Here is a 26,444-nt window from a genome sequence, read left to right as displayed (position 1 = left end):
GCCCGCAGCCATGACCACGAGAGCCTAAGCCTTCTTTGGATCCCCGCCCCCCTGGATCCCTTCCGGACCACTGGGACACTGTTTCAAGCAGCAGTAATGTGAGTATATGTTTTATGCATTCTCTGTAGCACATCTCCATGTTTTTTTTTCGGGAGGGGGGGGGGCTATATTTTTATTTTATTTATTTATTTTTCTTATGCTTTTTCCTTAATTTTTGTTCGGGGCAGCATGGCCCACTTCTTTTTTTAGTTGAACAGGCGCATAGCTGGTGCAACTTCCATATTCCGGGTTGTGTGGTGGTTACAGTGGAACCTCGATTATACATCCCCCGGTCATACGACGACCCGCATTTTACGACGAACTTGTGCAGTCCCGGCAAAACCGCCATAGAGATAATGCATTAAAAACCTCGATTATAAGACGTAATTTTAGAAGGACCCCGCTTCATACGACGGCTGGCTCGTACCGTCCGGCAAGAAAAAAAAAGGTCAGCAAACATAGCCCGGGATGTAGGCACACTTTTGCCAGTCGATAACAGGTGCATGTTTACCTTTTCACCTATCAAGTAAAGCGACCGAGCTGCAGCCCCGCTGCAGCCTTAACGGCCATTTCTTTTGTTTATTGAAAACCAGCCCTCTACAGGAAAAAATGTGCTGCATTTAGGTTGTGAAAAAAAAAAAGACGATGAATTTCAGTTAAAAAGTATCGCGCTTAGCAGATCCCTAATATATGTGAAATTTATTATGATGTAATTAGGAAGTAAATACAAAATTTTATTTCTGAGATACGAAACTGTGACCGCTCGACAACACCGTGCCGTCGCTTTGTGCTGACTCCGGCCTGCCCAGTGCCCAGTCGTCCGTTCTGCTCTGCGCTGTTTGTCGCACGTGTATCGCATCCGGACGTGATCTGCTTTTTTCGAAGCGAGCAAGTTACGGAATTATCGGCTCTGAGCGGTGTGGTTCACCATGTCACAGAGTCGTAAACCACTGACGCTGGGAGATAAGCTCCGAATAATCGAAGAAGCTGAGAAGAGAACAGGGAAAACAAAGGCCAGCATCGCTCGCGACCTCAACATTCCAGAGTCATCGCTGAAAACGATATTGGCCAAGAAGGACAGCATACTGCTGAATGCAAGCAAGTTCGGCTTGAAGAGGAAAGCCGCGAAAGATGGGAAGTTCGCCGCCATGGAGGCAGCTGTTGTGGAATGGTTGCGACAGGCACGCAGCTCAGAGATTGCCGTTGACGGACCCATTTTAAAAAAAAAGGCGGAGACGGTTGCACTGCGTTTCAACCTGGACGATTTTAAAGCGTCCAATGGCTGGATGGAGCGCTTCAAGAAGCGACATGGTATAGTGTTAAGCCGCTGCTGCGGAGAAAGCGCTTCTGTGAACCCCTCGACTGTTAACGAGTGGTCCGAGTTACTGCCGGACTTATTACGGGAGTACAAACCGTCCGACGTTTTTAATGCGGATGAGACTGGAGTGTTCTACAATTTGCAGCCGGAACAGACGCTGACCTTCAAGGGAGAAAGTTGCCACGGCGGCAAGCGGAGCAAGGAGCGCCTCACTGCACTATTTTGTGCTAACGAAGACGGCTCCGAGAAGCTCCCTGTCGTAGTGATCGGAAAGCTTGAGAAGCCGCGATGCTTCAAGAACTTGAAAAGGCTGCCGTGCCAATATAAATTCAAGCGGAAAGCGTGGATGACAGCTGCAATTTTTTCTTCGTTCCTGCAGCAGCTGGACTCAAGAATGGGTGCCAGGAACAGAAAGATTCTTCTTTTTGTGGACAATGCGCCGTGCCACCCAGCCGACACTGCACACTTGAAGAACGTCAAGGTTGTGTTCCTGCCGCCAAACTGCACCAGTCTGCTGCAGCCACTTGATGCAGGCATTATCAAGTGCGTCAAGCAAAAATACCGGAAGTTTCTGGTGCAACGCCGGTTGGCAGAAATGGAGCGCAAACAAGCGAGCCGTAAGGTTTCTGTGCTGGACGCCATGCACTACATTGCTAGTGCATGGGACGAAGTATCTGCTGATACAATCGCCAATTCTTTTAAGCACTGCGGCTTCAAAAGAAGCGATGCCTCCCCCGCCAGTGAAGCTGTGATGCTCGAAGAAGCTGAAGCAGAATTTGGCAACTTGCAGCTGCCTGTAACCTTTGCCGACTATGTCGGTGCCGATGACGACGTCGCAGTGTGCAATGCGGTGTCATTGGAAGAGGTAATGGACACCATGTGCCCCGACGATAAAATTTCCGACGAAGAGGAAGTCGACGATGATGCAGAGGTTTGCGCTCCCAATCCGAGTTACGCGGACGTGTTGCAGAGCGTCGACAACATCCGGCGCTTTGCTTGCGCGCGCGACGATGTTGGCGACCTGCTGTCGGACGTGGCAGCCCTTGAAAGGAAATTGATGCGTCGAGGTTGGGCAAAGGTGAAAAAAAAAATTACCGATTTTTTTTAAACGGTAATAAAGATTTTTTTGCAAACCTGTTTCAAACAAATAGTTGTTTTGTCTTTGTTAATCTGATTGGCGTAGGTTCTTGCCGCGGGCTTTCAAGGCGGTCAACAGCTTTCGGCGCAAGGCCAAGCGCCACTGCCCACATTCTTCGCTTTTCCATTATACGATGCCCGGATTATACGACAATTTCGCGTGGTCCCCTGAACGTCATATAATCGAGGTTCCACTGTATTCATGACCTTGTGCTCTTCGAGCGTTTTGGTACATTGATTAATAGCAAGTATTTGCTCCTAGGTTTGGATCTGTTCACATTTTATTTATTAACTCTTATTTTTAAAAAAAAAGTTTTCTCTTAAACTCAATTTTTTTTGTAGTCTGTTCCTAATTTTCTTCTTTTTTTTTCTCGCTCATTTAATTCTGTTTTCCTTCCTTCCCTAGGCCGTGCTGCGCCACTCTGACGCTTTTTTTGAATTAATATCACTTTTTTTGTTATTTTGAACTTCTTTTTTCCCTTTTTTCTTTCTTCCTTTTTTTTGTCGGTCAGGAGAAATTCTATTGCGTGCTCCAGAGGTTCACTATTGTGCTGACAGCACTTGTGAGGCTGTGTCTTCTTTCTTCCCTGCGTTTAATTCCACAGGCTCTATGCCTGCACGTGTCGCTGAACTGCGTTTCGTCTTTACGGTGCGCAATTTCAATGGGCTTTAACGCATCAACCCAGGCTTTTTTCTTTACTGCCTGTTGATGGAAGGCAATATGGCTTAAATAGACTGCCTCTGGCTAAGGCCACTAGTGTTATATGGAACACAGCATTGATGTGCTCAGGGTTATATGCAGTTTTCTCTGCAACCCAGCGTAGTTGGTTCACGAGCTTGTATTTTTTTGTTTAGTTTTTTTTCTTTCTTTCTTTTCCCTCTCACTCCAGCGTGGTCTGCCGAGTAGATTAGCAGGAGTAGATTAGCTACTTCTTTCCGTTCGGGCGAAGGGCTTTTGCCCCGGGCCCGGCGAATAGAGAGAAAGAAAAAGGGGGGAAAAATGTAGAAGTCCGCCTACAGTTGTTCCATGCCCTTAAATGTTGTCTGCCATGATATTTTTTTGTTTTTTTTTGTGTGTGTGTGTGTCTTGAAACGCACTGGCTTTCTACATTGGTGCAAAGCATCAACTGGCGCCTTTCGATACTTTAAATTTTCCGCCATGTCTGTTTGGCCCCCTTGCTGACAGAGGGCGCCAGTCGTTTATTTTTTATTTTTTTTCCGATACCTTTCCTTACCCATTAAATTTTTTTTTCTTTAACTTACACGGGAATAGCCATTCTACTTCTATATAATAGTTACGAAAACCTTCCCCGGCCCCTATAGGATGGTCTCTATGGGATCACTCACTCGTGGCTGGTCTGCCCTTTTCGGGGCATCCGCCGCGGTGCGCGCGCCGACGGGGTTTTAGCCGGTCGTCGCGCGCACCGCGGGGGTTATTGGGCCAGCTACTCCTTGCCTCGCCCTGTGTCTCTGCATGGCAGGGACGCGCAGGGATGAGTGCTTTTGTGTGTGCACCTCTAATGAGCATACGGTGGAAGATAGCGGTTATTGAAGTTTCAAACTTCAACAATAAATCAAAGGCAACAGTAATTGACAGGCCTATGCGCTACCCGTTCCTTTTTTTTCCCTTTCCCTGCCATAGTTCATCTTCGCTTGGTCATAAACCATTGCTTTCCATTAAGGTGCGTCACTGTCACTGCTGTTTCATTGCCACATGTCAGGGGCGTGGTTTTTTTCTTTTTCCTTGGGGGTGTGTTCGGGTGTTTGCCCTATCAGGTGTTTGCAGGCGTACAAAAAAGCGAGATGCAAGCCAGTCCCTGCTCAATCTTCTTGCGCCCTGGGACGGTGAGGCTGCTCTTCTGGCTGGGAGTGCTGCTGTTCGACAGCGAGCTTCCTTGCCCGCAGCCATGACCACGAGAGCCTAAGCCTTCTTTGGATCCCCGCCCCCCTGGATCCCCTCCGGACCGCTAGGACACTGGTTCAAGCAGCAGTAATGCCGTGCTGCGCCGTGCTTCACCGCTGGGACACCACGGCCAGTGCAGCTTTTACGCCTTATGGTGATTTACAACTAGCCAGCTGAATCAGTCAAGCCTCTACATGGTCCTCAACCCTCGCCGGCCTTGGTGCTTCACCAGTCTTACGCACTGTGTCTGTGCTTCCAGACCTCAGAACTGCGTGAACTGCATTACAGTGCCCTTCCCATCGAGTGCCTTGGCAGGAGTGTCATTCTTTTCGTGTTCTTTTCTTTCTGTTTTCTATCGTCCCTTTTTTTGTTGTCGTTTTTTTCCAACTTTCTTTTCACCCACTTTTGTTTTTTTTCTTCCCCATCTGTCCCTCTATACCTCCTCTCTTTTCTTCTCTTGCCTTTTTTTTCCCCTTCCTTTTTCTTTTTTTTCTTCTTTCCACTTTATGGACCCCGTGGGTGGTCGGTTTACCATCGCGCCTTAAAACTTACGTTTTTGCCGATTCACCATTCAGGTTACCTGTATCTAATGTTACATACTTGATTAGCTTCGCGTGTAAACATCTAGGGTATGTGTATTTAGCTTCGCGCGTAAATAAATAGTTACTGCTTTGTGGCCCTTCTGACAATGTTCATCTGAGAGGCCATCCTGGGTTGGAGGGAAAAGTTTTATTTATTTTTTTTCCTTGGGGTACGTAACGCATTTGTACTTGCAGCCACATCAGAGTATGACTGTGTTCTTACTCCATTTCAGTATCATGATATCTGTTCTCCGCAACCCCTAGGGTTACTTCCTTGGACCAGCTCGGTTCACTCCGTGCACACCTGAGCGCAGACTTATGCCTTCCTGGTAGTCCCGATCAGCTCAATGCTTGTATCGCAGACATTTCTGTCTTTCACCCTCTTCCCATTCCGCCTCACGGTAACAGAGTTATTTCCTATGAACTATGGTTAAACCGAAGCGGTGGCTTTGTGGTAGAGCATCCGCCTCGCATACGGGAGGTGCTGGGTTCGATCCCCAGTGCCGCCGGGTACCCACCGGTTTTTAATGGGTACAAGATTTCATCCGGCCTGGTGCTCGGCTCTTCTGGGTGAGATGCTTGGGAAAAGGGTCTTGACCACAGTTGCTCTGATGGATCAGCGATAAGTTCCGCCGTCAACAACGTTAAATACGCCTCGTGCGGTAAAGCCCATTTCTGGCCCTTTTTTTACCGCAGTCGTGGTCTAGTGGTTTGGGCGTCCGCCTCGGCTGCGGAAAGTGGTTGGTTCGAAACCCACCGCCGGCCACCCACCGGCGAAAATGGGCACAAGCGTCCCCCGGCTCGGCGTCCGGCTTCTTCAGGGGTGTGTGCTTGGAAGAGGCTCCGCAAACCCCGCTGCACCCAACGGGGGGCAAAACCAGTTTCGAACACTCAGCCTGCAAAGGTGGTTCATGACTCAGATGAGACAATGAGTTGATCTAGGTGTTCGATGAAGTTTAAATGAGCTGGCACTAGGGAGTTCAGCAGATGAGAATGTGCTCGAAGAAGACCGAAGCAGTGGCCTTGTGGTAGAGCATCCGCCTCGCATTCGGGAGGTGCTGGGTTCAATCCCCAGTGCCGCCGGGTACCCACCTGTTTTTAATGGGTACAAGATTTCCCCCGGCCTGGTGCTCGGCTCTTCTGGGTGAGATGCTTGGAAAAGGGTCTTGACCACAGTTGCTCTGATGGATCAGCGATAAGTTCCGCCGTCAACAACGTTAAATCTGCCTCGTGCGGTAGAAGCCCATTTGTGGCCTCTTCTGGCTAACGTTAGCCATAAGCTAAAAGGCTAAACAATGATCACAGTGTCCACTTCGTAGCCGACTGTGCATTCTACTTTCGCCTCTTTTTTCCATGACTGCTCACTGCTATCGGCCATTTCCTTGGATTTTCTTTCACAGTGTGTGCTGTACACTGCGTTTGTCTGTGTAGTTAAGATCCTTCGGACGTATTGTGTGTCAAGCCTGTGATGGCCATCAGCAGGCCAAGGGCAACGCTCAATTTTGGGCTGTGTTAGTGGCACATCAGGCAGCGCTACAACGCCTACGTGCACAGATGCTGACGCTCAGCGCTGAAAATGACATCCTTGAAGAGAGGAGCAACACCGGACGCGGTTGAAGCGCTTTTAAGAGCATTAGCTCTTATTCATCACGTTCCTCGATTTCTTGGGGTCTGCTACTGCCTCCCATCACCGTGAAATTTTTTAAGTACCAGGAATTCAAGATAACGGCCCTCATAGTAAATCGATATAGCAGCCCACTGGTGATTGATTGGTGACGTCACTGATTTTGTGCCGTCATAATTAACAAGTCAAGTGGCTATGGTTAATCGCTTATAACTCAGTAATTAATGAGGTCATCATAAAAAGAATTAGATATTTGGAGTCCTCTAGATGAGTAGAACACGTTAGATACTAATATTAACTAATGAAGTCAATACTTAGTTATGGCTAGGCTTAAATTCAATTGCTTATAATGAATTAACCGATGAAGTCATGATCTAGCTAATGGCATATTCGAAACAGGCTTGATAAGTAGAACATGTTAGACACCAATATCGCCTAATTAGGTTAATATTTAGGCTTAACATGGCGGCCGTGACGTCACCACTCGGCAGCTCACAAGGCGGTAGGCGCCCACTCACCGTGAGGCATATAAAAGTAGCCTAATCACGTGGTAATACATCGCATGGACGATATCGCTACCAAACAGCTAACGCTCGTTACTTCGTTTTCCAGACGGTGGTGGCATATTAAAGGTGCCCTAATGAGGAATCTGAATGCGTCTTTTTACCGCGGGAACTCGATGTACACGTTCCTAGCATTCTTAGAGCTTCGAATTATTGTCCTGTGCGGCAGATTGGCCTAATTAAACAAAATTAAACGTCCCGGCTCCCACCTTTTTTTAACTGAACATGGTAGGCAGGCAGAGTCAACCAACGCATCGGCCAGCCCCATAGCGGCTTGCCGCTCTTGCATCGGCGGAGTAATACGTAGTAATGCACGGAGTAATCTTTGAAAATGCGCGGGTTATGTGCCGAACTGTGTTCAGCCATTAGTTGTTGTCAAAGCCTACTGTCAAAATATGTAGAACTTCAGCGAGCTGGAGAAAACAATTCTTCGCCGGACAGAAGATATAGGGTCAATTTCATTTGACTGTACGCCCATGCGCGATGCGGCTGACGGTAGCGATAGCTGCAGTGGGACCTCCATGTCGGACGACAACGATGGATCTCGGGACGGCCGGCAACGAGAACTGGTGAGTGATGTTAACCCTATAATGCCGCTAGCACGCATTTCTGACATCCGTTTTCTGCGAAGGAGCCAGTGCAACGGCTGAGGCGTCATGCTGACTGCTATGGAGTGCGTCTGCTGTCGGGAGTACCTGCCGCGGTGTGGAAACGGCCAGGTCAGCACTGCATTACAGGGCACCCCCATTTTGAGAATCTGCCTCAACGAGGGAGTGCTGGAATTGGCCTATTTAAACATGCGGTACTACTGGCAGCCAGGCACGGGCAATACCACCGAGTAAATACAACAGCAAGCTTCGCCGATCGTGTAATAACGCTACCGGCGCTAGCATTTGCAACAGCGTTTATTGTCCACAGCGTGATCTAGAGCGCATACGCAAGCGGTGAGAATGTTTACAACTTCGTATACAGTGCAAAAACACGGTGTACTGAGGTCATAACCACCTGATTCGTGCCACGTAGAAGACGATGAGCCAACAGTGTCGCGGGACGGAGCGGTCACGTTTGGCCAGGCTAGGCACAAGGCTCGTGCTCCCAGCCGGACAAGAAGGCAATGATTTTGCTTGGCTCTGAACTGAACCTCCGGATTACTGCTTTCGTACTATAAGACAGGTAAGCAGATAATCGCTTTTGAGAGCGCACCTCTTCAGCGCCCGTTCCTGTATTCCGTGTCATTGTCGCCGGCGTAAACTGTTGTCCAAGAAGATCCCGGAAGGTATCTAGCAGTGTAAGATGAAGTGCTACGCTCAAATTTCGCATTACTGTCTATCGTAGATGTCTGTCCATTTTTTCTTGACATTGATGCTGCGTGTTTCTGGGTGATTATTCGTCGCCATGAAACAAAGTAAAATAACGAAAACCAGAGAACGCGAGTGCCACTGTGCCGGAACTTGTCCATGAAAGGCAAACAAAAAATAAAGAAAAAAGAGTGGCATCGCGACTGATCACAGTGACGTAAGCGCAGCTGGAAGGTAGTCAGGCATCTTTTCAGCTTCTAAAGCTCTGAACGCCATGTGATGTTACTGCTTTGGATAAACTGTTTCTAGACTGATTTTCTGCTTGTCAGCAACAACTGCATTTGCCGAGTCGCAACGTAGCTTTGATGTAATCATTCATCATTGTAATCACTGTAGGCAACAACTGACACATCAAATTTGCTTTAGTTACTGGGAATGTGGGTCACCCCTCCTACCTTGTTGCTAGAAACACTCGAGTCATTTACTGCATTGCTTATTGCATGTATGCTCTCAGGACAAAGAAACTGACTTTGCAGAGGGTGAGAACAGAGTTGTGAATTGATAAGCTTTGTCATCCGTTCTGCATTTGTGTCATATGATGCACTACACGACTGAAGCAAGACTGAAGTGGATGCTGAGAAATCATTGTGCAGCAGCGGTATCCCTCCATCTGGGCAAGCTAGCATGACCAATGTGGATGTTTTCACTGCAGTCAAGTTTCCATGGCAAACCAAGTGATTGAAATAAAGCTGGTATACTATGGAACAGAAAAGTAATCCATATGGCATGTAGTTCAGCAATATGTGGAACAAAAGAAACAGATGCAATTCCAGGACTGGGCGTCAGTTGTCGACATGACATTCGGTTCATTACTGAGCCATTGCTCACTATCCTAAGCATGCACACATTCTCTACAAGACCACAGCCGTCCCTGTGCAGAGAAATGGGATCAGTACACTTTGAACTGACTATGCATGAGACAGGCTCATTTTCCTTTCAGAAAATATACTATGAGCTGTATAACATAGGAAGCATGGAACCTTTCATCACCCACCATGCTGTCATTTTCAGTAGAAAGAACCTTGTTTGCGGTTACACTTTCAGGCATTTCTGGGGTGGCTGAAAATAAGGCAGACCTTATTGATTGCTAATGCTTTCTTACTATCGCACCCCCCTTTCTCTCTTCCTGTCCGTTTAGTCCTGATAGCCACAGCTCACTGCTTCAGGTTTCCATGGCAGATGCCATGGCTAGTAACATCTTTTCCTTCCACTGTTATATTTTATAATAAATAGCCACCAGCAACAACAAGGGAGGTCAGCTTAGCTGGCTAATGAGTCGTTAGCAAGTAACCTTGAAGACATGTGACGTGATTGCCAGGCATAGCAATTCCTTAGCATAAAAACCTAGCAAGCCCTTATTATGATGACATCAAATGTGGAGTGGATGATGTGCATCCTTCAACTTGAAGGCTTCAAGTTTGTTTTTATCACAAAATTCTTATCGGACCCAACTGAATCATTCTATGGATGGTTAAGGCGATGTGCTGGGAGCAATGACCAAAGAGGAGCCCAAGTAGTCCTCTCTGGTTCTGAGAAGGCCCTGAAGACTGGCACAGTTTCGCAAAACAGCAATGTTGTTGATTCTGCAAACTACCCACTTGGAGCACTAAGCACAGCAACTAAGACTGCAGTGACCCAGAGTATGAATTATTTCCACCAGAGGTAAAAAGAGTCATTAGTGATCTCATGATGAACAAAAAAACTTGCTGCGTAAAGCAGACACTGCGGCACTTTCCATGGTAGGAGGCTAGCTGGCTCGTGCTGTGCAAGAGAAGTTGGGACTGCAGCTTCTACACTGCTCTTCTCACATGGCCTGCCTCATCTGCACCCAGCAACAGCCTGATACATCAAAATTGAGGAGGGCTGCTTTTCTTTATTTGTCCCCCGAGTTTGTTTATGTGCTTCACACTCTGCGAAAGTACATTGAGGGGATGCTAAACAAAAGGAGGCTTCTGGCAAAGTTCCTTCAAGCTGAAGTTGAGACTACAGTGGATGTATTCATAGAACATGGGGCATCAAGATGCGCATGCAGTGACCACCACAAAGAGCTTTAGAAAACTTTTTTTTAAGTTCTTCAGGCCGTTTTTTTCTAACTATGCCTTGTCTGTGACAGACAGGAGTGACAGTCACGCCACTTACATCCAAGCCAATTTTTATACCCCTGTCAAGCGGGAGTGAAGTGTACTTATGGAGAGTGTCACTTGCTGTAAGTGCATCTTGTCAAGTCTAAATATCACAAGTGGAGTGCCACTCACAGAACAGTGCACTCCGGTCAGAGTGCATTCAAGGAATGCATGCGTTCAAGGAATGCAATTTGAGGGCAGAGTGCGTAACCTCAACAGCAGTGACTTTGAAAGCACAATATGTAGGGTGTATAAAAGCATTCACAAGTTCATTTTACTTGCTATAACACTGTATAAAAAAATATTTCTTCGTTTTTGCTAAAAGCGAAGCAACACAACAAAGGAGCATGATCAGATGCAACTCCGCTGCACGCCACCATCTTGTCTCGGCTTTTCTTCAATTTCAATTTTTGTATGGCCGCGCCTGATGACACGCGCGTCAATAGCGAGTTAGGGGGGGGGGGCTAGACTGCTGCTGACACACACGGAAGTACGTCAAACCCACGTGACAACTTTCTCATGGTGTCACGTGTAGCGCGTTTGCGGCTAATGTGGTGCACTTTTAAACTTTTGCTTCTGCCATGCACAAATATGCGTCATAGCCACGTGACAGCTTTCTCGTGACGTCAGTCGTTTTCGGGAAATATAGCGCGCTCTTCATTCAAGTCAGCAACAGGTGGCATTTCACTCAGTTGTGCTGCTGCTGCTCTTTGACAGTGGGTGCTCATGGAAGTGTTCTCGACCTGCTCATGTGCGACGATGTGAACGCAAGCCAAAAGGACCTTTTTTTCTTTGCTATATCATTGCATCTTAGAGTTTCTTGTTGCTGTCAATGTGATTTAGCATATATTCAATTCTGTATTTTTTGCATTTTTAGGTTAGTTTGCTCATTTGTAGGCACACGTGTACAAGCTTTGTAGAATACTCGTCTTAATACTTTGCCTCCACGCTGCAAGGTTTATAAACTTTCAGGTTTTATTCCCTCTCATTTGTAATCGTTGCAATAGCTTGTATACAAGAGGCGTCATAGCTTTTCAGTGTTTGTGTTAATCGTTGCAAATTGCACGCATAGAACAGCTTGCATGTTGAGTTGCTTGTCGGTTTATTGTAAGTAAAGCAAGCTGTCAGTGCAAATCGTTGTTGCAGTTCAGTGATTGGAAGTTCTTGAATAGAAGTTACCTACTTTTATTCACCTGTTGCGCGGCACAGGTCAACATGCGTCGCGTTTTGGTGGCATGGCGATTCGATGGTAAAATACCTTGACCAGTATTTTCCATTGCGTCATGGTCTCGCTGTTGACGTCAGTGCACACAGAGGAATAAAGATTGAGCATTTGCTCTCAGTGATAGCTACTCAGCTAAATGACATCGATGTCCTCATTGTGCATGTTGGCACTAACGACTGTCTGGAGAGTGTCAGCATGTACATGAAAAAGTACCGGCGGTTAGCTTGCGGCATTGCTAAGACCAAACCTTCGGCGCTAGTAGCATTTTCTGCTGTTCTCCCACGCGGGCAGAACGAGTATAGAACTGGTGAAAGCCAGACCACTCGGCTGCTCCACAAGAACAAGCAGTACACAGAGGTGAACGCTGCATTACAGGAGCTGCGCCGAGAGCGGGTCTTCCACTTTCTGGATGGCCTAGTTGACATTTGGGGCAGCTACCTCGGCCGCGATGGTGTGCACCCATGCCAGTGAGGAAACCACGTCTTGGCAGTTTCTCTACCAGGAGGCCTACATCCTGGCTGCTCTAGCTGAGAGGCGATGCATTCACGCAAGCTATCAGGAAAGTCGGAAATCCTTATCTTGGACTGGATGGACTGAGCCAGACAGAGAGAGCATCATTTATGACGATTTTCCCCCTTAAGGGTCACCTGCTTTTATTTCAGGAGCAGTCAGCAAGCCACCCACAACACCCACTCCTGTCCAGGGAACAAGCAGAACTCCTTTGCTAAGGTGCGGCACCAACCTGCTCCCAACTACCCTTCGGGGAGCTGGCTTTGCACTCATGGGCGGTGTCCATGTCCGGCACAAAGGTTGCAAGGTTTGATGTACCAGGGACAGTCTGCCTTCCCGTGTCTCATGGCTCAGGTGTACCCACTTGGGGAATGATTGAGAGAAGGCTTCAAGGCTCTGTGTCACCTACGAAGCCTATGAATCTCAGTCGAGGTGCAAGCACCACCTGTGCCTAGGTGCTAGGTGGCGCCTCACAGGTGCCGCAAGCGAGTAGCCCTGTTGAGTGCTCTTCCACAGGGGAAGGTGTGGTCAGTACTCGTGAAGCAACTGTGCCAAAGGCTGTCTGCGATTCTTGCAAGAGTAAGTGGTTGGTTGTCTCCAGGAAGAAGAGGAAGGCTGCAGCACTGTGTCGGCAAGGAAAAGGTATCAGCCCAGCCACTGGCAGGGATACCAAAGTACTTGCTAAGAAAGCTGCCAAGGCCTTGAAGCGTGCCACACCTTTGTCTGTAGCAGCAAGGCAGGTGCAGAATTACATAGGAGTGCTTGTGAGCCTCCTGTTGCAGCCATTGGTGTGGACGACAAAGTGTAAACTAGTGACCTGCACAGCAGCTGTCCTCTTTTGCGTTGTTGTAGAGGCCACTGGCTGAAAAAGCCGCGCACCATCGAAAGCTAGAGAAGGCTAGGGAGCATGCAAAACTCCCGCTCCTCTCTCCTTACCCTCTTGCAAATCTGCGCGTGGCCTCTGCGATCAACCGCACCTCAGTTCTGTCTCTCTCCGTCTGGACCTCCGAGGGGAGCGGATGATTCCTGCCTCTCCTCCCAAGATGTGTTCGTGCTTGTCGACGACGCCGTCTCGCCTCCGCCGTGCCCGGTGCACCTCCTGCCCGCCCTTTGGACGATCGCCAGGTGCAATGCGCACGCCCAGCGCTGTCCGGCGCCCTTCCCCAGCTACTAGGCCGCCCCGCTGACCCGCCGCCTGCGTAGGCGCCCCTCACCCTACTCCTCATAGGCCTTCTTAGGGCCGTCGTACGATCGTTTCGGAGCGGCTTCCGCCAGGCGCTTGGCAAGCGGGCCACCCGTTTTCGGCCGCCAGGCGGACGTGTGGTGGAAAAGTGTTGTACGATCATTTTGGCACTTGCAAAGAGGCGGATGGTCCTAGCATGCCCATTGGCGTGCCCGGCATTGCCGTCTGTCCGATAGCCTTCTCCGGCTGATGGCAACCTAGCCGGCGCGAGAACGTGGTCACGTGTATACAATCTCAGTGTTGCGCTGTCCCCGCCAGCCAGAGCTACCCGCGGCCACGTGTACCCACATGGTCGTATTCTGCCCCTTCCGAGGCTCCCTTGTTTGTATGTGTGTGTGGGTGGCTAGTTCCGTGCTACACACCGACTCATGCTGTGGCCCCTGCACCAAAGTTAGGTCCACGGGCTCTGCTGCTCTTGCCAGCCGACCGGCCCCCTTACGCCGAGCCGCCCGCTGCCACGTGGTGCACCCGCAAGGTCGTACTCTGCCCCTTCCGAGGCTTCCTTGCTTGTGTGCGTGATTTGTGCTGTGCTTCACGCCCCCCTGCTTCGAACATCGGGCCACGTGTTCTGCTGCCCTCGCCAGTTGCCCGGCACTTCCTTCTAACTGCCCGCCGCCACGAGGGGCACCCGCGTGGGCATCCTTCCTGTTCTGAGGCTCCCTTGCTGTGGGTGCCTACCCCCTCCTTAGACCATGGAGGATTCAGCTCCAACCACCAACTCCTAGGCACCTCCGGGGGCTCCTGCAGTGCTTGTCCCCCCTACCGATCCAAAAGAACAAGTTCCCCGCGGACAAAGCCTCCTGCGGGTCCCATGCCATGGCCGGACTGCGACCTGGACCGCGACCCTGGCCTCTTCCTGCGCCATCTCCGCCTCCGCATCCAGCTCCTTCTGGCTGAGTACAGACGAGGTGAGGACCTCCTAACTTCATTAACGGCTCCCCCACTGCCTCTGCCCAGTGCCTCCAAGGAGAGGGAGCCCACACCTCCCGCTATTTCCTCCAAGGCATCCCGCGAGGCTGCCAAGGTACTCACCTCCCCTGCTCTAACGCGATCCCGGACGCAGTTCCTGAAGTCCACCGCCCCACTCAACCCGCGCACCACCAAAAGAGCACAAGGGCCCCAGGAACACTCCTCTCTGGTGCATCCACCAGCAGTCCCCAGCATAGCGAACCCTTCTCCTGAGGCATTTACAAAGTCTTCGGCCTTACAGGAGCTCCTCAGAGTTGCTTGCGCAACTCCACTCCCACCAGAGAGCCCTGAGGACAAGCTGGCTTCCCCACCGGAAGCTGCTATCCTGCCTAGAGGTCCTGCCCAGTCCTTGGAACCTCGTAACGATGCCCCACCGCCACTGGCCCAGCTGTCCGGCCATGAGGATGAGTCCCATGCTGAACTGGAGCCATCCACCCAACCTCCAAGGACACCAGGTCAGAGCACTTCCCCCACCACTCCACCCCTGTGCTGGAGGACCAGGAGGGTTGGATCCTTGTCCGCCGGAAGCACCGGCGCCCAGCCACCCGCACAACATGGCTGACGACAATCCTGTTCCAGCACCACCCACCAGCCACGCTCCAAGCTGCAGTTAAGCAGGACTGGAGCTCCCGCCTCTATGCAATGCCAGGGGTCTGTGAGGTGTGGATGAACAGGCGCAGGAACCTGGTCTCAGCTGATGTACTGACGGAGGAACCCCGGAATCACCTTCTGGGCATCACCTCCCTGCTGTTCATCTCGGTCCACGCGTTCGAGGCCCCCCCTCCGGACAGCTACATCGGAGCTGTCCATGGAGTCAGAAAGGAGGTGACCGCCTCCACTATTGCGGACTCCATTGAGTCAGCGGTTCCGGCGAAAAGCATCAAGCGCAGGCCCCATGCCGTGGCAGTGCGATTCACGGCCCCGCCTCTGGGCCACGTCTTTATTGCTGTTATGCGGTTCGAGGTGATGCCTCTAACAACCTGCCCCTTGCAGTGCCGACAGTGCAGGGACTACAATCACGTGGCCGCAGCATGCTCTCGCCCTCCCCACTGCTCGACTTGCAGCGGACCCCACCACCGCACAGCCTGTGCAGCCATGGCTCCCACCTGCCTCCACTGCAGAGGTGGACACAGGCCCACCGACCCCAACTGTCCAGCCAAGCAGCAGCAGTCACATGACAACAGCCCTCCAGTAGATCGCCAACCCAGACGACCGACGGTCCGTGCTGCAAGTGATGAGGGCCGCCCCAGCCAAGCAGCCACATGGCGGTGTCCCCCCAGCCTCCAGAAACCCTGGACACAGCTATGCGGAGGTCATCCGGTCTGGCCGAGCCCCACCCAGCACTCCACCCTCTGCTCCAGAGGTGACTGCAGCTCTTTGTGTGGCGGTGCAGACACTCTTCCCCCAACTCCCCGCCAACTCGGAGGCGAGGAAATTCTGCATGGCTGCTCTGGGTCCTCCACTCGGCTGCCATGGCTAGGCGGACCAAGGCTGCCTCACATCCTGCAATGGAATGTGAGGTCACTGCGGGCCAGGCATGTGGAACTGGCCTGCCTCATTGCAGATGGCCTCCTTCCCTTCGATGTGCTGGCCCTCCAGGAGACCAACCTGGAGCCATCTTCCCTGCGCCTGCCTGGGTACCTCGGCTATGCGGGAGTCACTCGCTGCACCACGCCAGGCTGCTCCAGCTCCCCTTCCTTGACCCTGGTCACCAGCAGCAGGGCCCGAGGAGTGCCGTCTACGTTCGGGCCTGCCTGCCGTACATGGTCGTGGACCTGCCTGACATCGTCTCGGGGCCCCTGGAGGACTGCCTGTGCAGTCACCGTGTGGATGGGTGCCACAGACACCACTGTGGCGTCCATTTACATCCTTCCAGGGGTGAGCTGGGACACACCCATGTTGACGCCAGTGCTCTCTCAAATCGGTCCTAGGGCACTGGTGCGTGGGGACTTCAATGCCCACAACAGGGAGTGGGGCTGCCGCACCACCAGCTGCGCGGGCCGCATTCTGATGGAGGTCATGCTCTGGGCAGGCGTCGGTCTCCTGAAGCCCCCCCCCCCCTTCGTCACCCTCCGGAGCTCCTCAACCCTGGACCTGACCTTCGCAACGCCTGGGGTCCGGTACGAGTACCGGAAGCCAACCGACACCACTTCCCCTTGTTCCTGACTCCAACCTCCAGGCAGCCCCAGGAGGACAAGACGTACGCAGTGGTCTCCTGGCCAGAGTTCCGCACCCGTAGCAAGGAGACCCCTCCGGGCCAGGGCTTCCTGGATCACGTGGCTTCCTGTGCCCGCGAGACTACCTTGGTCAGGGTCCCGGTCAGCTCCCCTGTCCCAGACCTCAGTCTTCTGAACCTCAGGGCAAACCGCAGGCGCCAAGAGCGCATTGCCCTGAACTCTTCCCTTCCTGCTGACTGGACGGCCTACCGGCGCATCGACGCTGCCTGCCGTCGACACGCCAGATGCCGGCACTGCCAGAGCTAGTTGGGGGTATGCTCTAGCATTCAGAGAACCAGCCCCTCGGGCAAATCCTGGCGCCTCCCGAGGGCCCCGGTTCATCCAGCGATCCCCAGGCGTCCCATCCTGGCCATTGCTATCTCAAGAGCCATCAGCGCCGAGGACCTGGCTGAGCTGATGGCTGACCAGTTCACCCCTCCTGGCGGACCGGTCTCCAGCCCTTATGCAGGTCCTCCAGCCCTGTCCAGGACCCCTGCAGCCTCCCCAGATGTCCTGGTCCAAATCACGGCTCAGTGCTATGCCGCCATCACGGCCCATGAGCTACAGGCGGTCTTGGACCGCCCACGAAAGCGGACGGCTCCAGGGGCAGACAGCATCATTCACCAGATGCTTCAGAACCTTGACACCCCAGCGAGGGCCCGCCTCCTCGAGTCCTTCAACACCATATGGGTCCCGGCCACTCTCCCCGAGGACTGGCTGATGGCCGTGGTCGTACCCATCCTCAAGCCACGCAAATCCAGCCGCCTGCCGTCCTCCTACAGGCCAGTCTCCCTGACCTCCGCAGCCTGCAAGACCATGGAGGCAATCGCCCTGTCCCGCCTCACCTTGACTGCCCGGGTCACCAGTTTCCTGCCCGAGCAGCTAACGTGCTTCAGAAGGGGCAGGTGCACTGCGGACTCCATTCCCAACCTGGTCTCCACCCTGGAGGATGCCCGGCACGATGGGGACGCCGTCATGCTGGTCCTGTTGGATGTCCAGGCTGCCTTCGACACCCTCCCACACAGTGTCATCCATGAGGCCCCGACCCGTCTGGGGGTCACTGACCCTCTGCTGGCGTTTGTCCGAGCCTTCCTCCATGGCCGCCCCTTCCTGATTGCTGTTGGTGGGCAGGGCAACTAAGCTCCCCATGACCCGTCGCAGCTGGGGTACCACAAGGCTCAATGCTGAGCCCCTTCCTATGTAACCTGGTCATGGCAGGACTGCCAGCCTCCCTCAGGTCCAGGTCCTCCCACCGGGTGAGGTGCTCCGTGTACGCAGACGATGTGGCCCTCTGGGTGAGGGGCACACCCAGGAGGATCCACTTCATGCGAACATCCCTCCAGAGGGCCCTGGATGCTGCACAGGCCTACCTGACGTCCATCGGCCTCACGGTATCACCAGCAAAGACGGAGGCCCTGCTGTACCACCCCAGAGGGCTCCGGGCACATATCACCACCCTGTGGCTCGGTGGGGATGGGCTCACTTGGCGGGACCAGGTGAAGTATCTCGGCCTCCAGATCAACCGGCGACTCACCAGGCTCACCAGGCTTCCTGCGGTGAGGGCCCTCCTGCCTCGTCTACGATGAATCGGCCAGGCAGTCCAGCGCCTCCAGGGCGGGGGTAAGGGCTGCTCCCCTTCCTCGGCCCTCCGCCTCTACCATGCAGCTGCCACATCCCTGGTGACATATGCCCTTCCGCTGGTAGCCCTGCCACCTGCCCGCCTCCGGACTCTGGAGCTTGGCCACCGCTCCGTCCTGCGGCAATGCCTAGGCCTCCCCCGCAGCTCCCCCATCGCTGCCACTCATGCGGAAGCAGGGACCTGGCCGCTTTCCCTCCTGATCCTCCAGACGGGACTCCGCCATATCGACCGTCTGTACCATGCACCAGACGGAGGGACCCTCCTGTCCCGGCTCTGCCAAGCACCGGACTCCTGCATGGGGCACCTGTGGAGCACCTTCCACAGGCTCTTCGGCCCCCGTCACCCAGGCACCAAACCCGCCCCCACCAACAAGGCCGCCGCTCCCCATATCGGTGGACATCCTGAACTGCAGCAAGCGCCGAACACCTGTCGCTGCCGTGCAGCAAACAGTTGCCACCCTGCTGCAGGAGCCCCTGGAAGGACACCTCCCGGTTTACAGCACCGGTTAGGTGCAGCACAGTCATACCGCCTGGGGTTCCCGGCCAACTCCAAGGCGGCAGAACTGGCTGGCCTCCACCTGGCAGTGGACCTGCTCCTCCTGATGCCTGGGCAGCAGCCCGCAGTCATCTTGACCGACTCCAGAGCGGCCCTCCAACTCCTACGACAGAACCAGCCCAGGCAGCACACGGTGGCCAACCTTACGGCCCACCTTATGGCCATCCAGGATGCTGGCCGTCCGGTCTCCCTCCAGTGGCTACCTTCACATGTCGGCATCACTGGAAATGAGGCTGCGGACCAGCTGGCCAGGGCCGCCCACATTAATGGCTCTCCGGTGTCCTCAGCAGTCGACCAGCTGGACTTCGCCCGCCCTGCCCTCCGGCAGGCTGTACGGGCCCTCCACCCTAATCCTCGCGTAGCCTCCGGAGTCCGCTTCCTGAGAGTACCTGACTGCCTGCAACGGAGGGAGCACTCTCCAACGGCTGCGAATGGGCTGCTCCTGGACACAGGCCCGTCTGCACCGTCATGCCAGAGCCCCGTCTCCGTCCTGCTCCTTCTGCGGGTCCGATGAGACCCTGGGCCACCTCCTCTGTGCCTGCCCGAACCTAGAGGCAGCCCGGAGAGCCATGTCTGCAGGCTACCACAGCCTAGGCCTGCCTGCCCACTCAGACCAGGACCTGCTGCACCCTGGGCGCAGCCAGACCCATGCCTTCCGACTGCTGCTGGAATTGCTATAATTCATAAGCTGTGGATGTCCAGGAAAGGATTTTGTTTGTGGCCACCAGAGATGAAGCATGTTGAGAGCCTAGTTAAGGCTGGAGCAACACCAGGTCCAGACTGGAAAGAACTGCCATGTACAGCTGTGCAAGCCTTTGGTAAAACTGACTACTGTGTTTGATATTCTGGTCATGCATTGTAGCCGGTGGTGATGTTTAAATTACTCGCACTTATATTTAGTCTTTCACGAACCAATATATCTTATTTACTTGTAATGCAATATACTACTGAAAATAGAAATAAGCCATTTGCACTGTACGTGTTACAGCAGAATATTACAACTAAGCATTCATTATTTATCAGTGAGTCCACTATGTATCTGGAAATATATGTATCATGTATTTGCGTTTATGTCACTTTTTTCCCCCCATTTTCTGTGCACCCGCAATGTCTGCACTACTGCTTTGTTCATGCACCTCTTGCTTACTTTCATTATGCTGCCGTGAAGACGATCCTTGAATTACATTTGTTTTTGTTTCTTCATTTTGAGCTTGTGTAGTTGAGCCTCACATTATAATCATAGTCATGTTAAATTTGAGTAAATGCTGCAATTCTGTAATCAGAGTGAACTGCATCAGTTTTTGAGCATTGTAGGAGCTCTGATAATAAGCAAATTTAGCACATGAGCATTTGATAATGAACAAAAAAAGACACAAAAGACATTTTTGCTCTGTATGACAGTAATTTCAAAAGCAGTTCATTGTTTTTTACCTTGATTCCCTTCCGGTTGTGCACCTGTTTCTTTCACCCATTTGGGACTGCTGTACTTTTAAAGCTATAGCTACAATTCCATTTCTTTTTATTTGGAATATGAGTATTTCGTTTTGAGTAGTTCGCCATTCCGCCGGCAGGGGGACAGGCAACACTCCCAAATCAAGCAAGCGCGTTCGTAGCGCTCCCCGGAGTATATGTCTACAATCAACTATCGCCAATCTTCATTCCCGCCAAGCGAACAGGTAAGCGCTTCGTAAACTTGTTCTCTTGGCTAGAATCAATATTTCATGAAACCTCTTTGTATATAGCTTCAAGAAGAGCAGTAGTAAGCATTGAGTGCTGTGAAACTTTTATATCGTTCACGCTTTTTGTTTTATATGAGTAAACCTTGCTGTACTATCTATAGTACAGCGGGACTTCGTGTGTGCACAATGGTAGTCGCTCTTGCAGGCAGCCGATACTATGGATCCGGGTGTTTTCTTTGGCAAGAAACTATTCTGTCGGCTCAGCGAAGCACTCGAGGCTACAGCAGATATTGCTCAGAATGCTGGGGATGTTGATGATGTCGTTATAATCCCTCCAGACCCATCAGGAGAAACAGATTAAGAGGAAGGCGACGAAGACTGTATGGGTGCTATGCCAGTGAATGATGTTTCTGGTAAGAACTTTTTTTCTGTTTAGTACGGTAGCGCCTAGTTAGGCACTTTGCGTATTCTCCTTGATCGGCGTCAATGACCACGACACCAACAAACACCATTTTTCTTCGTTATTTTCATCCGTAGTGGCCTCTACGGTATGTAGCGGGGCAAAAGCGGGGAGAATCGGACAGGGCTTGGAATACACGAAGGTTGGTGATTCAGTGTGGGAGGGGAGGCCGTGTGCACTGTGAATATTTGCATCAGTTTGCGCAGATGTCTCTGAGTGTACTCCGATGCACCTTCGAGGTGCAGTTCACCCTGCGTGGGAGCAGGTTCTTACCAATGTCACTGCTTCCTGCTTTCAGCGAAACAGACTATGAGGCATAGCCTTCGAAGCCATGGAAGTCCTTTACATCAAAACATTTTTTGCAGGGAAACTTGAAGTTCATTGGTGTCGAAAGGAAGATGACGAGTGTGCCCTTGTGTTGAAGCACGCAAAGGTTCCTGCCGTGAACTGGACCAGGAATCAACCTGAATATACCTGGGAGAATTCAACTGATGGGGCAGCGGAGCGCAAAGCCATGTTGCGGTCTCTCTACAACGGTTATTCTCCAAGTCAAGTATTCAGCACCATTCTTGATGATCAAATACTCACTCATATAATAATACAGACTGGCAAGTATGCAAAGCAGAAAAATGAACACGGCTTTGCTCTCGATTTGGATGATCTGAAGAGGTTCATCGGTATTCTTTTGCTATCTGTCTACCATAGCCTCCCTCATCGGAAACTTTACTGGTGCGTTGATGGAGATGTTGGAGTGCCCTACGTAGCAAAGTGCATGAGCCGAAATAGATTTCGAGATAAAAAAAATGTTGCACCTAGCCAACAATGACTTGATTGGGGAGACGACTGATCGGATGTTCAAAATACGTCCTCTCATGAACATACTGAACGAGCGTTTTCAGCAGCAAAGTATGTTCCACTGAAACCTTTCTATAGACGAGTCTATGGTAAAATATTTTGCCCACCATACTTACAAACAATTTATGCGTGGCAAGCCAATTCGCTTTGGGTACAAGAACTGGATGGTGTGCAGTTCTGACAGCTACTGTTATGGTCTTGATACCTACAGTGAAAAATCTCTCAACTATGATAAGAATCCCCTGGGAACTTCCATTGTTCTCTCTGCTTGAGGCAACCTCTGATCCTAGTGACCACATAGTCTTTTCTGACAATTTTTTTACAAGGCGGAATCTCCTTGTTACTCTGCGTGAAAAGGGGTTTAGGGCAACAGGCACTCTTCGCAAGAAGTGGCATATGAAGTCCCCTCTTCCAGCTAAAAAAGAAATGGAAAAAAACCAGAGGATAATTTTTTTATTGTTTCGACTCCGTCGGTGAGGTTCTTCTCATAAAGTGGAAGGACAGCAGTGTTGTAATGGCTACGAACTATGACGGTATTGAACCCACGTCCTTTGTAAAGCAGTGGTCGTCTGCAGTTCACGAAAGGGTAAATGTTCCGCAACCGAAGCTGTTCAGCAGCTATAACAGCGGCATGGGAGGCGTAGACCTCTTAGATCAAGCTGTAAACAACTATAGAGTTGGCATTCACGGCAAAAAGTGGTGGTGGCCTTTGTTTACGCAAATGCTAAACATAGCCGTGTTGAATGCATGGAAAATTTATCAAGTGGTTGCAGATGAGCCAATCGACCTCCTTGCGTTTCAAGAAATGTCACGCGGTATTACCTGCGTCTCGGCACAAAACATAATGCCACTCGCAAACGGCCAGCATCCATCGTATGTGGCATTATACTTGATAAGGGAGGCCACTTTCCAAATAAATTAGAAAAGCAGCTGCGGTGCCAATATTGCACAAAAGGTCAACATGGGCATGTGTGAAGTGCAATATAACACTTTGTTTGAAACACAAGTGCTTCAACAAGTTTCATGCACCTAAGTAACAGCATGGGGCAAGTGTGTTTTGCAATGGGAAGAACTTAGCGCACTATAAAAAGTACACCTCTGTAAGTTTTGAAGGAATAAAGATATTTTTTTGATACTGAAGGAATTTCCTGTATCCATTAAAGAGACATCGTACACCAAAAGGTAAACATAATTGGTCGTGTAGATTTTCCTTGGTCCCTAATGGGTTAGCACTGCACGTACCATGACATCGATCAGCTATCTCTTCGCTAATGATTCCTGGGTACATCTAATAGATCTAGCAAAATGTAGTCGTAAAAAAAACTAGAAACAGGTGCACACTGTTATCTATGTGCCTTGAAGAGTATACTGCATGTATATACTGCATGTAACATGCTGTATGATAAATACTGAAAAGAAATTGGCCTGTCAGATAAGTTCTTGCCAAGAAGAGATTAGAGCAGCTCATTATCACTGTACTCATTGTATAGGTAATCAGGGGCAAATAAATCGTATGTGGCAAGTGCTGAGCAAATTTAAAATACACGTACATTACAAAACGTGCTGCAGTCAAACCCAGTTCCAACAGTATTATGGTGCTGAAGTATGTGATGGCATCACTGCAGCAGTTCGGTTGCACAGAAAAAAAATAAACATGAACAGCTTCAGTCTCATGATATTAAAGGAAAGTGCTCTACACCATTTTTCATCCTTAGATACCCAGCCTGGGCTCACGATCAGCAAGGGATAAAATTAAGATGGTGACCATTCAGGCAAAGTGTGCAAAATTGAGGAGCTGACCAAAGTTAACATGAAGATGGTGCAAATGCCAATTTAGCAGCATAGCATTTTGCCTGCTGGCACATGCCATGGAGCACATGTAGCCATCATAGCAGGGTGCCCAGGTCAAGTTAGCAAATTATTGGGGACAAGGATTGTGTTGTGCCACATGCAGATTGTAGCTGGCGTAGTGCAACATCATTCTGACCTGTTAGATTTCAAAATACATGCCATTTTGTCAGCATGGTTTATCTGTTACTGTAGAATTGTAACAGACTTGGTGCAAGGAAAACTTGTAGTGACAATAAATATGCGCATACAGCTGACTTTACTGCAGAGCCAGTACTGTCTAATATGGCAGCACTACTTATACTTTTACGCACATATGGGGATGCAAGGCAACGCCTGAGAAAAGCAGAAGACACATCTGACCTCCAAAGCAAAGATGATCTGGGGAAAGGAAGAAGAGAAAACAGCCAGGCATTTGGAACACTCAGATACGGATAATGATGAGATGAATCTGCCAAAGCCATCACAAGTTATGATGAAAAGTAGAGTCCATAGCACTTGTTTCTGCAATCTTTGCAATCTTACACTTGAGGCAAATGCTCTGTGCCCTAGGTATTAACTCTTAATATAGAGATTCTGCATGAAGATATTATGTTACAGTTGAGGAAAATGTTCTGTGCCCTAGGTACTCTTAATATAAAGATTCTGCACAAAGATATGATCTGCTAGTGCAGAAAAATTTTGAGATTAATGATGTAATTAAAAAGTTTAGTTTCTGCCGTTTTCACTTTGGAGTAACAGTCATTATCTTGTGCTCACCAACCATTTTTTTATTGCATAAACTTCCAAGCACAACATGCCCTAAAGAATTCAAAGTGAAAAGCTATGAACTAAAACAGGGTTGCAGCTCTGAAAATCTATTTATTGCTGGTTTTTGTTTGGGCAAAGGGGCTTATGTGTTGAAACATTTTATGTGCAGAAAAATTGTAGACGAGGCTCATAGTGAAAATTATCTTAGTTTAATGGGGGAAAATTGTGGTATATCTTTGATGAACAGTAAAAGAAATATGGTTCAGGTTATGACATCTTTTATGGTGTGATTACTGAAAATTGCATTTGAGTGGCAGAGTGTCTTATTTTGGTTTTATTTGTCTTTAAGGAGCAAAAAATGACAACAATAAAAGGCCTCAAAAGGAACAAGCTGGAGATTTGTGTTCACTGGAAAGCTTTGAACTTCACGGTATGATCTCTGTTGTACGCACAGACATTATGATGAATATAGATATCATATCAAATATTAATTTGTATTCATAGAGTTCAATCTCCCGCTTTGGTACCATACTGTAAAGTGTGTTAAAAAGGCACAGGTTATTTGACCATCATATTATTCAAACACTTTTTGAAGTTTTACAGCTCGAATGATCAAGGGCCATCTGTATTATTCAAGTAGAAAATTTGTTGTCCAGTGGTATGAACTGCGTTACACGAATATGACTGGTTGCAAGTCAGGAGCAGTGCAATGAAGTCAGTTTTAGTGGCTAGACCTGTCTCTATAATCTTTTGATGATTGCTTTAAATTAATGCACTTTTTTGTACAAAGTGCTAAGCAGCTTGCTTGAGTGATATAGTTTTAAGATTTGTTGCACGTACAGGTTGAAGTCAGTCCATACATTTAGATATTCATCCATGAATCTAAGCCTAGAAGTTCTTACCAGGTCAGCAGCTGTTTTTTTATTTTTAATTCAAATATATCTTGTATGTACAGATAATCAAGAAAACTATGTATATAGGAGCCCCGGCCAAGGGTTGCCAAGCTTTTGTAAGTTGGACATGACTTGAAAGTATATATTGTGCATAATCTGTACATAATATAGCACCCTCGTTCTTTTGCATTCCTCAGCTCGAGTTTCCAGCAGGCCACACAGTCATATCCAAGGCAACCGAACAGGATACCAGTCGCAGTGTAAGTTTACTGCTGCAGTGGCGCTTCCAGTCTACTGTTCCACCGTTCCAGTGAGAGACTTAATTCTGGTTTCAGTATGGTCAGATGACTACGGAAGTCACGAGCCAAAGAGGATGTTGCCTCAGCACACCCCATCAAGACGTGGCAATGATCAGTTCCATCCAGGTAAGCCTGTCAATGCATGATTCTTCATTGTATAATTAAATTAATGTTCCCACACCTTGCAGCACATATGCCAAAACCCAGTGGCCACCCACTGATGTCAAACACTGCTCAAACATATGTCCTGAAACCAGGTAACCAAAAGTGAAATAACCACATTTCTGCAGTCAACACAAATGACCCATGAAGTCACGCTTGTTTTTACTAGATATGTGGTCATACTTTTCCGAAGAAGTACTCTCAGTTGGAATGAACCACAAAAGACAGTTAGAGCTTTACAGGAAGTTTCGCACCTCGTTTGGAAAGCAATGAGCATAATCTGCTATGTTTAGGATATGCTAATGAATGTTCAAAAAATAAAATTTTAAATGGGGACGCTGGTCTTCGAGACCGAAAAATAGCCCAAAAATCGATTTTCCAAAATTGTCTTTTTTGGAGTCTAAAGCTATTATTCCCCAACTCTAACAGTTTTCTCCTTTAGGAAATCTATTTGACCATAACATTAAATTCAAATCATTGTGTGTGCTGAATATG

The 26,444-nt window shown here is 49.8% G+C and overlaps 1 protein-coding gene and 1 pseudogene across 2 annotated transcripts in view; one reads left to right on the top strand and one right to left on the bottom strand.

Moving 5' to 3' along the window:
• LOC144104919 (uncharacterized) overlaps positions 1-26,444 on the bottom strand; it is a 211,524-nt gene that overhangs the window by 97,917 nt on the left and 87,163 nt on the right. The window lies entirely within an intron of this gene.
• Positions 11,862-12,511, top strand: LOC144103378 (uncharacterized; annotated as a pseudogene).

Source organism: Amblyomma americanum, chromosome 9 (assembly GCF_052857255.1).
Source record: "Amblyomma americanum isolate KBUSLIRL-KWMA chromosome 9, ASM5285725v1, whole genome shotgun sequence".
NCBI classification, from domain to species: Eukaryota; Metazoa; Arthropoda; class Arachnida; order Ixodida; family Ixodidae; genus Amblyomma; species Amblyomma americanum.
This window is presented reverse-complemented; position numbering and strand designations above follow the sequence as displayed.